This window comes from Hemiscyllium ocellatum, chromosome 12 (assembly GCF_020745735.1).
Source record: "Hemiscyllium ocellatum isolate sHemOce1 chromosome 12, sHemOce1.pat.X.cur, whole genome shotgun sequence".
Lineage (NCBI taxonomy): Eukaryota > Metazoa > Chordata > Chondrichthyes > Orectolobiformes > Hemiscylliidae > Hemiscyllium > Hemiscyllium ocellatum.
Window position 1 is genome coordinate 95,021,016 of NC_083412.1, and position 11,882 is coordinate 95,032,897.

An 11,882-nucleotide genomic window follows, 5' to 3' on the forward strand; every position below is an offset into this window, starting at 1 on the left:
ACTAACCGATGTGATGAAAATGAACAAGTGTTAGTACTTTATGTTGCTAAGTTAGCGAGTCTGACGGTTTCCAATCCACCAGCTCTGTTCACCATTCAGTGATTACAGAAATTCCATATGTGCATGCAAGCATGGGAATTTCCTGAAGGTGTTTGCCTGTGGGACAGTCATACGTTGGCAGAAGTCTCAGATAAAATCAGGAAAATAAACTTTCTGCCAGTTTTCAGGGAGAGATATAGTGGGAATTCCTCACCTGACCAGGGATCCAATGAGGTTTCCCACAGTCAGGTGTGCTGCTCAATCCCCGTGGATGTGCATTGTAAGCAAGCACAATGGTCACTTCTCCCCTCACATTTGAAAGCAGCCCATGCCTGTGAACTAACACCAGGTCACAATCTGGAAGACAGGAAAGGATAAAATTGTTGAAAGGAGAAGAAGCAGCCTCCTTTTGGGAGTGTATTTAAAACCCACCTTCATCTGATTCAGAATGAAGAACCAATTCTGTGCAGAAAGAGGTCATTCAGCCCGTTGAGTCTGCATGACCCTCCAAAGAACATCCAGACCCAAGCACTTCAGTCCTCGTACCAATATAGCACAGAGAAGGTCACCGAGCGTGTAAAGGATGTGGTAACATCATCTTGCTGGGGTAAAAATCAACTGCTGTGAGATTTTCAAGTTAATTAAACACCAATAGCTGAGAGCAGAAAGTGAGGACTGCAGATGTTGGAAATCAGAGTCGAGAGTGTGGTGCTGGAAAAGCACAGCAGGTCAGGCAGCATCCGAGGAGCAGGCAAATCGACATCACATTCTTGATGAAGAGTTTATGCCTGATGAAGGGCTTATGCCCGAAACGTCGAATTTCCTATTCCTTGGTTGTTGCCTAACCTGCTGTGCTTTAACCAGCAACACATTTTCAACTGTGATCTCCAGCATCTGCAGACCTCACTTTTTACCCTTTATGCCTGAAATGTCAATTCTCCTGCTCTTTGGATGCTGCCTGACCGGCTGTGCTTTTCCAGCACCACACTCTCGAAGCCAATAGCTGAGAAGCAAATGAAGGTGTAGTACATGTTTGTGTAGTACTGGGTAGAATAAATGTGACCTGGTCGACAGAATGATTGCATTGAAGATAGGAGCAGGAGTAGGCCATTCAGCCCCTCGTGCCTATATCACCATTCAATGTGATCATGGCTGATCATCTGACTCTGCAGCCTGTTCCTGCTTTCTCCACATTGTCTTCCATTAAAGGCCTGAAGCTTACATTGGATATTGTTACAGTGAGAGACTGCTGTGGTAACCATCAACATACCTCAGGCTTGTACTAATGTTTGTAATGCACACTGTCATGCAGTAGACAGTGAATCCAAGAATAATTTCTGCTCTTTAACATTATTGTGTAATCACTTCAGAAACCACAAGCAGCCAATAAAGAAAAACACAAATGTCAAACCTTGAGCTTTTCATTCCACTAAGATGTCTAATTGTTCTGTTCTCTCAATCACTGATGCTTGTACAATTAGCAATGGCACTTTTTACTGTTGTTAGATCTCCAAACCATGTAGAGGAAAGGAGGGACTGCAGATGCTGGAGATCAGAGTCGAAAAGTGTGGCGCTGGAAAAGCACAGCAAGTCAGGAAGCATCTGAGGAGCAGGAGCGTCGGGCATAAGACCTTCATCAGGAATGTGCAGAGGGAAGGAGGAATGAGAGATAAATGGAGGGTGCTGGTGATGTGGGACAGGGGAGAAGGTAGCTGGGAAGGCAGTAGGTGGATGCAAGTGGCTAGTAGTCGTGATAGGTCGAGAGGGTGGAGCAGATAATGGTGAAGGAAGATGAAGAGGTAGGAGAGGTCAAGTCTTTCCTGCTCCTCAGATGCTGCTGACCTGCTGTGATTTTCCAGCACCACACTTGTCGACTTTCACTAGACTGTGTTACAAGATTCAGCATATTTACAACACAGAAGCTGGCCATTTGACATACCTCGTGTTTAAGGGTACGTAAACTCCATGTGAGCCTCGTCCTACCTTTATTTCTTCCTCTCTCCCAATGTGTTTATTGTGGTTTCTTTTAAGTAGATCGATGCTCATCTCGTCTGCTTCATGTATGATCGCAAGAAATTGGTACAGCCCTTCAGCTGCACAGTGGCTCAGTGGTTAGCGCTGCTACCTCACAGCTACAGGCAACCCGGGTTTGATTCCAGCCTCAGGCAACTGTCTGTGTGGAGTTTGCAAATTCTCCTCGTGTCTGCGTGGATTTCCTCCCACAATCCAAAGATATGCAGGTCAGTTGAATTGGCCATGCTAAATTGCCCATAGTGTCAGGGGTGAATATAGCGTAGGGGAATGGGTCTGGGTGAGTTCTCTTCAAAGGGTCAGTGTGGACTTGTTGGGCCAAAGGGCCTGTTTCCATACTGTAGGAAATCTAATCTAATGGTGCCAGCCTTATCATGTGCAAGGGATAGATACGACAGAGAAAAACAAGTTGTTTCCGCTGGTGGTTGAGACTAGGACTAAGGGACATGGCCTCACGATTAGAGGGAGTAGACTTAGGACAGAGATGAAGAGGAACTGCTTTACCCAGGCATTATTGAATCTATGAAATTCTCTGCCCAAGAATGCAGAAAAAAAGCTTCATTAAATATATACAAGACGCAGTTGGATGGGTTTTGCATGTTCGGGGAATTAAGGGTTATGGGGATAATGCAGGTCGGAGGAGCTGAGATGATGAATAGAACAGCCATGATCTTAATGAATCGTGGAGCAGGCTGGATGGGCCAAATAGCCTACTCCTGCTTCTATTACTATGAAACTAAGAAACAATCACCTTCTGGTGGTCTCAACTCCACACTCCCGCCAGCCCGCTATCACCCTCAGCTCAGTGCTGAACAAAAATCTATCCAGTTCAGCTTTGAAAAGATTCCATGATTCAGCGTCCACTGCTCAATGCAGGGAAAAGGATAGCAAACATTGAATCACCAGAGGAAATTCCACCACATCTGCACTTTGACTGGAAGATGTCTTATTATAAAACTGTGCATCTAGTTCTGATTCCCATACATTAAGTAATAACTTCACATCCAGCCCTCTCAGAATTGTACATGTTTCAATAAGATCATGTTAATTTTCCAAACTTTGATGAGTGTTGGTCTAAACTGCACAACATTTCCTCACAACGCAAGACCTTCATTCCAGGAGTCAGCCTGGGTGACCTTCTCTTATCTACCTGCAGCGCTTTAAGGAGCGGTGAGTGATGTAATGGCAAAATCAATGGACTAGGAGTCCTGACCCTCTTAGCTAAAGGTCTGGAAATATGCTCCAAATTCCAAAATGTTAACATTTCAATTCAATAAAAATTTGGAATTAAAAACCAGTCTTGTCGTGACCAGATAACCATCATTAAAAATCTATCTTGTTCACTTGTGCATTTTAAGGAAAAAAAGATGTTATTATTATCTGGTTTCGCCTCCATGTGACTCCAGACCCACAACAATGTGATTGTACTCTTAATTGCCCTTTGGCATGGCCCTGGCAAGACTTAACTGCCCTCTGATAATGCAATAAAGGTTAACATTCTACTTGTCTACCTGCTGCACCTACATGGTAAACTTTGTACAATTTATGTCGAAAACACCAAGATCTACCTGTCCAGAAGCATTGCCTGGTTTCAGCTAAAGAAGAGTCATATTGGACTCGATACGTTAACTCTCTTTCTCTCTCCACAAATACTGCCAGACCTGCTGAGCTTTTCCAGCATTCTCTGCATGCGTTTCAGATTTCCAGCATGCACACTATTTTGCTTCATTTCTTTGCTTTCATCCCTTTATATAATATCTGCTTCTGCATTCTTCCTGACAAAATGTATGTTCGTTTTGATTCTTTCTGTGAAGAAATGCCTTTCTCTTGGCTTCCACCTCAAATCCTTTCACAATCTGTTACCTCTCAGTCCTTCCTTCTGAAATGACAAGAGCCCTCATTTGGCAAATGTTGGTAAGGTAAAAGTAGGGCAGCACGGTGGCACAGTGGTTAGCACTGCTGCCTCACAGCGCTGAGACCGGGGTTCAATTCCCGACTCAGGCGACTGTGTGGAGTTTGCACGTTCTCCCCGTGTCTGTGTGGGTTTCCTCCCACAGTCCAAAGATGTGCGGGTCAGGTGAATTGGCCATGCTAAATTGCCCGTAGTGTTAGGTTAGGGGTATGGGTGGGTGGCGGGTTGGTGTGGACTTGTTGGGCCGAAGGGCCTGTTTCCACACTGTAGTAATCTAACTCACTTACACTTCAAAATGGTGTGATCAAATCCTCAAGATAGCCCACAGGTCTCCAAAAATTAAAGCTTAGTCTCCAGGATGATGCAGTAGGAGATTCAAGGTGACATATTCTGTGTTTTTCTTTGCAGGAATGCATGATTTCTTATTGATAAAAATATCAGAGACAAAGGACGAAAAACAGAAATAGAAGGTTAGCGATAGGAGTGTCATATAACAGAATTTTCAAGACTTTTAAGTTAGAATTGGCAATTATTAGAATCTTTTATATGTTCTGCTCCAGCCTAAAATATGGGGATGAGAAAGTGTCAATATTCACGATAAGTCAACAAATATTCACAGGTAAGATTTTACATCTAACATTTTGAACTCAAACATTTCCAAAGTTTCTAAAATTTTAATAAATTGATGGGTGGGACTGATAGTCAATTCTAAGAAGGAGTGAAGCAAATTACAGGAGGGTGTTAGAGACCCACAATTCATTAACAAATAAAGTTCAGCACAGGTATATCTGTGATAGTGCCTTCTGGAAAGAAGTTTGTAGAGGTCGATTATTAACTGGGAAGTGCAACTGGGAAGTGGGAACTTGGTGGGTTTGAGGACATCTGAGTACAAATACATCAACACTTGAAAGTTGTGCCACAGGTTAGAAATGCCATTAAAAAAAACCAAAGCATTTAGTTCATTTCTTGAGAGGCCAAATTATAAAGCAGGAAAGTTATGCTAAAATATATTGAACATTAGAATACGCATTATTCTGCTATAATGCCCATTTCATCAATGCAAATTTGTAGCAACGCTATTGACAAATTAAGGACATTGTTTCTAAAGCGCAGACCTTTTGCTGTAACGTGATTATAGCGTCAACACTTTAAGCGCTGCTAGTAACATCCGATTCTTCTGTAACGCCGGCTTGCACAAGAACACAGTCATCGTTTTATAGAAGAATGGCTGCATTAGAATATTAGTTGGACCACACTTAGAGAACTGCATGCAATTCCAATCTCCACAGTATATGAAGGATGTAGACACACTGGGAGCATGCAGAGAAGGTTTCAAAGGTTGATACTTTCAAATATTGAGAGTCTGGATGTCTCCACTCTTGAAAAGAGAAAGCTGTGATCTGACATAATGGAGATTTTATAATTGTGAAAGGTTTTGAGTGGGGGCAGACAGAGTTTCCTCTTGCGTTGTTGGTGGCAATCAACATCTCCTGATATCCCAAAGCCTGTCCACCATCAACCAGCACAAGTCAGCAGTGTGCTGGTATACTCCCACTTGCCTGGATGGGTGCATCTCCAACAACACTCAAGAAACTTAATACCATCCAGGACAAAGCAGCCGCTTGATTGGCACCACATCCACAAGCATCCATTCCCTCCGCAACTGGACCTCAGTAGCAGCAGTGTGTACCATCTATGAGATGCACTGCAGAAATTCACTAAAGTTCCTTAGATGGCATCTTCCAAATACACGACCACTTCCATCCAGAAGGACAAGGATACCATCCCTGACAAGTTCCCCTCCAAGTCACTCCCCATCCTGACTTGGAAATATATTCCATTCCTTCAGTGTTGCTGAATCAAAATCCTGAAATTCCCTCCCAAATGGCATACACAGATAGCAGTGGTTCAAGAAGTCATCTCAATAAAGACAACTAGGGATGGGCATTAAGTGATGGCAACACGCAAATAGAAAAAAATTAGTCACCAAGAAATCCAATCTGGATTCCTCAATTATTCGGCAAGAAGTGGTTGAACTGAATAATATAGATGCACCTTATGAGAAACTAAACAAACAAATGATGGGGAAGGAAATTATTAGTCACATGGTAGATTTAAATAAGGAGAAATGCGAGACGGTTTAAGTAGAATACAAACAACCATGGACTGGTTGGGCAGAACAGATCCTTTCAATGCCATAAGTCCTCTTCAATCATAAGTAATCCATGTATAAAGGGTGGCATGATGACTCAGTGGTTAGCACTGCTGCCTCACAGTGCCAGGGACCCGGGTTCAATTCCAGCCTCGGGCAACTGTCTGTGTGGAGTTTGCACATTCTCCCCGTGTCTGTGTGGGTTTCCCCCGGGTGAGCCGATTTCCTCCCACAGTCCAAAGATGTGCAGGTCAGATGAATTGGCCATGTTAAATTACCTGTAGTGTTAGGTGAAGGAGTAAATGTAGGGGAATGGGTCTGGGTGGGTTGCTCTTCAGGATGGGGAGTGACTTGGAGGGGAACTTGTCAGTGATGGTGTCCTTGTCCTTCTGGATGGAAGTGGTCATGTATTTGGAACATGCTGTGCTATTTTAATATTTAAACAATGAGGTGTTCAGGTGAGAATACAATATTCTATCCTGAGCAGGACATTGAGTTAATTACTGGCCAGAGTTAAGAAACAATGATATACAACAGGTCTTCAATTTAAGAAAGTCCTACTTATGAACACTCGAATTTATGAACATGATCCTCTCCTGGCATATTTTAATTGTAATTTTAAACATCCGACATACAGACTTCTCCTCATACTAACGAACGGCTATTTTATCTTGTCCTGCATTGTGCTCTGACTTGTGGATAAATTGAATTGCAAACAGACTTCAGGACAGAATCTGTTCACAACCCGGAAGTTGACTGTAGTTCCAATCAGGATGATAAGTGGCTTGGAGGGGAACTTGCAAATGGTGCTAAACATTCTGCAATAATGGTGAATCTTCCCACTTCTAACTTTATGATGCAAAGAAAGTCATTGATGAAGCAGTCAAAGATGGTAGTGCCCAGGATATCATCTTGATGAATGCCTGGAGAGATGACTTGGGACTGGGATGATTGACCTATAACCTTACAGCCATCTTCCATTATGCCAGATAAGACTCCAGCCAGTAGAGATTTTGCTCCCTGATTCCCTTCCAGTGTTTTTGCGGAGATTCTTGATGGCACACTCAGCCAAATGCTCTCGGATATGACAGGCAGTCACTTTCACTTCCTGTTATTCATGTTTGAACCAAGGCTATAATGAGGCCCAGAATTGAGTGACTTTGGTGGATCCCAAAGTGAGCATCATGAGCAGATTATTGCTGTGTAGATGCCTCTTCCATCACTATCCTGGTCATCGAGAGTAGACTGATGAGGTAGAAATCAGCTGAACGGGATTGGTCCTGCTTTTTGTATCCAGGTCACATGCAGGCATTTTTCCATGTTTTTGAGTGAATGTCAGGTCTTTCTAATTTACTTGTTACATTTCTGATGCCACTTGAGTTTAAATGTGAAAATTGTAATTGCAAAACCATCCCTTTGTTGTACTTTGGTGTGGAAACTGGCCTGTTGTTTTGCAGCCAGTTTGGTCAGTCATGGTATTGCTCTTGCCTAGCTTGGCCCTTTGCCTTGGGTGGCCCCTAACCTGCTAGAACATTCTGTTTTTCCCACATAACTCATGAACTGTTTATCTGCTATCTGCTGTGCAAAAGCGCAACCCAGTCAGATGCTATCAATGGGCGAATATAATATCTAGAGTGTGCATTGATTCAAAGTCTGAGAGTGATACCGCGTTATATGCAATATTTGGCAAGGCCAGCCTCTGGACTCTGCCTGGTTTATGCTCACATATGGCGTCTAGTCACTATCTTGTGGTTTTGTGTCTGAGTTAACTGTCAGCGCAGCATCTGTTAGACTATATAAATCCGTGGTGACCTGGAGCACTTTGGAGAACCATCAGACTGTACTAAGGAAACGTGTGCTCCCCATGATATCATGCAATAAAGTTTGTCAATGCTCAAGGTCTGAGTCTGGAGAATTTCTTAAACATCACAGAAGCGCTTCACAGGAGGCTCCCAAGCACTGAGGATGTCACCTAGACAGGGGACGAAATGTGTGCAGCACAAATTCCCAGCTCGGCGAACAGAACCACAACTATTTCTTCAATGTTTGCCGTCATTACTACTTTTCAATAATTTCATAGTTGACATCCTGTTTGTTCGGGTTTGCATATCTGTTTTATTTTTGATGCTTTGTTGACAATAGTTTCCTTTAATCCTTCTTCTGAATTTCCTTCTTGGTTTTGATCGCCTGATTTTTTTTTTAACACAATGATGGTTGGACTTTTCTCTCACCCTAACAGAAAGATTGTTTCTCCATTGGCTTTCGAAGTGATTATGGAAAGTTGAGGCAAGATAGGAACTGCGGACTCTAGAACTCTGCAACAGGTTAAGGAGTTGTCTCTTTATAGATTGTGCTGCACTTAATGCACTCCAATAGGCCAGAGGTCCCAAAGTGAAGTTGTGTGATAACTTCTGACTACCTATCTTTATCACTTATTATCTTATTACTTATTGACGTGCTGTGCTACTGCAATGTTTAACCATCGATCTGTTAGGGCAAGGACATGATATTCTATCCTGAACAGGACATTGAGTTAATTATAATATACCGATCATATTAACCTTGACATCAAACGTCTTCTTGGGTTTTGAAGTGCTGTTATAGGTCTGTACGATTGAATATGAATCGGGTGTGTCTCTACACACACCAGCCCCCTTCCCATGTTTCCTATCATTCCCCCTCCTACTCCTCTACTGCCTCCACCTCCCTCCAGACATGGCAAAACCAGGGTTCTGTCAGTGGACATGTTACATTGGTTCATTGCTGGTAGTGAGGGAGGAGCATAATCTCAGGGGTGTAGGTTTGAAAATGAAGAATGAGGCACTATGACACCTCCCACTGTGTTGAATTGCCAATACTCTGCTTTAGTAGCAAAGTCTGATGGAGAGCCTATAAATCCAGCCTGCTTCAATCAAGCACATGGTGAGTTGATGCAATTATCCCGATCTGTCTAGGTTACGCATGGTATTATTGCTAGATTATTAATCCAGAGACCCAGGTTCAAATCTCACCATGGCAGATGGTGGAATTTGAATTCAATAACAATCTGGAATTAAGGTGTCCATGAAATTGTGGTTGATTGTCGGAAGATCGTATCTGGTTCACTAATGTCCTTAAGGACAGGAACTTGTCATCCTCACCCAGCCTGGTTGACCTGGCTCCAACTGAGGACTGAAAGCAAACCTCAGCTTGTCGTGTTGCTAAGTGCTGACCATACAGTAAGTGCTAGGAACCACGTAGTGAGGGGAATGGAGAAAAGGCTGCAAAGGGAGGTAGGTCAGTTGGCCAAAATTTGTCGGATGGAGCGTAACTTGGGAAAAAGTGAGTGTTCACTTGGGCAGGAAGCAGAGGGAAGCTAATTCTTTTCACGCAGAGAGAGTCAGAATGCTGGGGAACAGAGAGATCTGGCTGTCCATGAATCAAAAATCGTCAGCAGGTAGAACATATAATCAAGACTAGAAATGGAATGTTGGCCTTCAGTGTAAGGGTGATGGAATATAACTTTGGGAAGTCTTGTTACATTAGCTCAGGCCATCAGGCCAGTTCCATAGCCAAGAAAGCCCAGCAACGTCTCTACTTTCTGCACAGGCTGAGGAAAGCCCACCTCCCACCTTTCCCCCTCCCCCACCTCCCCCCCCCCCCCACACCCCCACCCCACCCCCCTGTCCCCCATCCTCACCACATTCTGCAGAGAGTTCATTGAGAGTACCCTGAGCTGCTGCGTCACTGCCTGGTTCGGGAAGTGCACTGTCTCGGATTGTAAGTCCCTACTGCAGATAGCGAGGGCAGCTGAGAAGATCATCGGGTCCCTCTTCCCACTATTAGAGACATTTACTCCATACATTGCATCTGAAAGGTGAAGAGCATTGAGGAAGACCCCACACACCCCTCACTCAAACCCTTCTCCCTCCTGCTGTCTGGCAGAAGATACCAGAGCATTCAGTCTCTTACGGTCAGACTGTGCAACAGTTTCTTCCCCCAAGCCATCAGGCTCCTTAACCTTGTATAATCAGGCTCTTTCCCATCTGAAATTCTTTTCACAACTTTGAATTGCTGCAAGAGCAATGTCTATTATTCATTAACCTTCTGTTCCTCTTTAACTTGTTGTTATTTGCACTTTTTATGCACTTTATGCCGTGTACGATCGTGTAGTTTGTGCTGTCCATGTACCACCCTCAGTCCTGCAGGAATGCTGTCTCGTTTTTACTGTATCAGTTGTATATGGTAGAAATGACAAATAAAATCTACTCTCTAAAACTCTTTCTCTCTCTCTCTCTCTGGTGTGACCTCTGCTGGAATACTTTGTGCAGGTTTGTACATCTTCCTTTCAGAGGGGCACATCTGCATTGTGGACAGTTCAGAAAATGTTTCAGGGATTGAGGGGATTGTCTTAAGTGAAGGGATTGGCAGATTAGAGGTTAGAAGAGTGAGACTGGATTGTAAAATATGATGGGCTTGATCGGATGGGTATTGGGAGGATGTTTACCTCATGGGGCTGATCTAGAATCAAGGAGCACAATTTCAAATAAGGGGTTTCCCATATAAGACACAGATAATACAAAATCTCAGAGAGTTGCCAGTGTTCAGAATTCTCCCCTTCAATAGCACGGTGGGACCATTGAACATAATCAAGTCCACCTCCCTCCCCACCTATCCACTCCAACCTTCCCCACAGACCTATCACAATTAACCCCCACCAACTTTCCCAGCTGTTTTCCCAGCTACCTTGCCCCCAGCTCCAACTCCACCCCTCCATTTATCTTTCCGCCCCTTTCCCACCTCCCACATTCATGATGAAGGGCTTACACCCGAAATGTCGACTCTCCTGCTCCTCGGATGCTGCCTGGTGTGCTGTGCTTTTCCAGCGCCACTCCTTTCAACTCTGACTCACTAGCATCTGCAGTCCTCACTTCTTCTTGGATAGATTTCTGATTGACAAGAGGATTAAGGGTGTGAGTGCTGACAGAAATGTAGAGTTAAAGATGGGGGAGTGTGGTGATGGCCCAGTGTTATTATCACTAGACAATCAATCCAGGTCTCAGGTACTGTTCTGGAGACCTGGGTTTGAATCCCACCACAGCAGAATTCCATCATTTTGCATTAAACCCAGTTGTCCAGAATGTTTCCCAGGTCTCTGGATTCTTAGCCCATTGACAATAACCATCGCCTCACGTTTAGTTACAGATTACTAGCAGAGTAATTAGCAGAGCTGATCAATGGGCAATTGGACATTTTCGCAGTGATGGGGATGGTGTGTTAGTCATCACCAAATGTGCCTAATCCCACACTTAAATTTAAAAAATGGAAGTTTACACACTGAGGAAATCAATGAATGTAGGGAGAAGTCAGGAAGTTGGGAATGAAGTTCAAGATCAGCCATGGTCAGAGGGTAATAGAGATATACAGTACAGAGTCAGACCCTTGAGTCTAATCAGTCCGTGCCAAACATAATCCCAAACTAAGTTAGTCCCACCTGCCTGCTCCTAGCCCACATCCCCCCCAACCCTTTCCTATTCATGTACTTATCTAAATGTTTATAAAACATTGGAATTTACCCACATCCGCCACTTCTTCAGCAAGTTCATTCCACCTGCGTATCACTCTCTGTGTAAAAACATGTACCCCTCATGTATTTTTTTCTAAATCCCCCTCCTCTCACATTAAAAATGTGCCCCCGAGTCTTGAAAAGCCCCCATCCTACAGAAAAGACAGCACGGCTGATCTTGAACTTCATTCTCAACTTCCTGA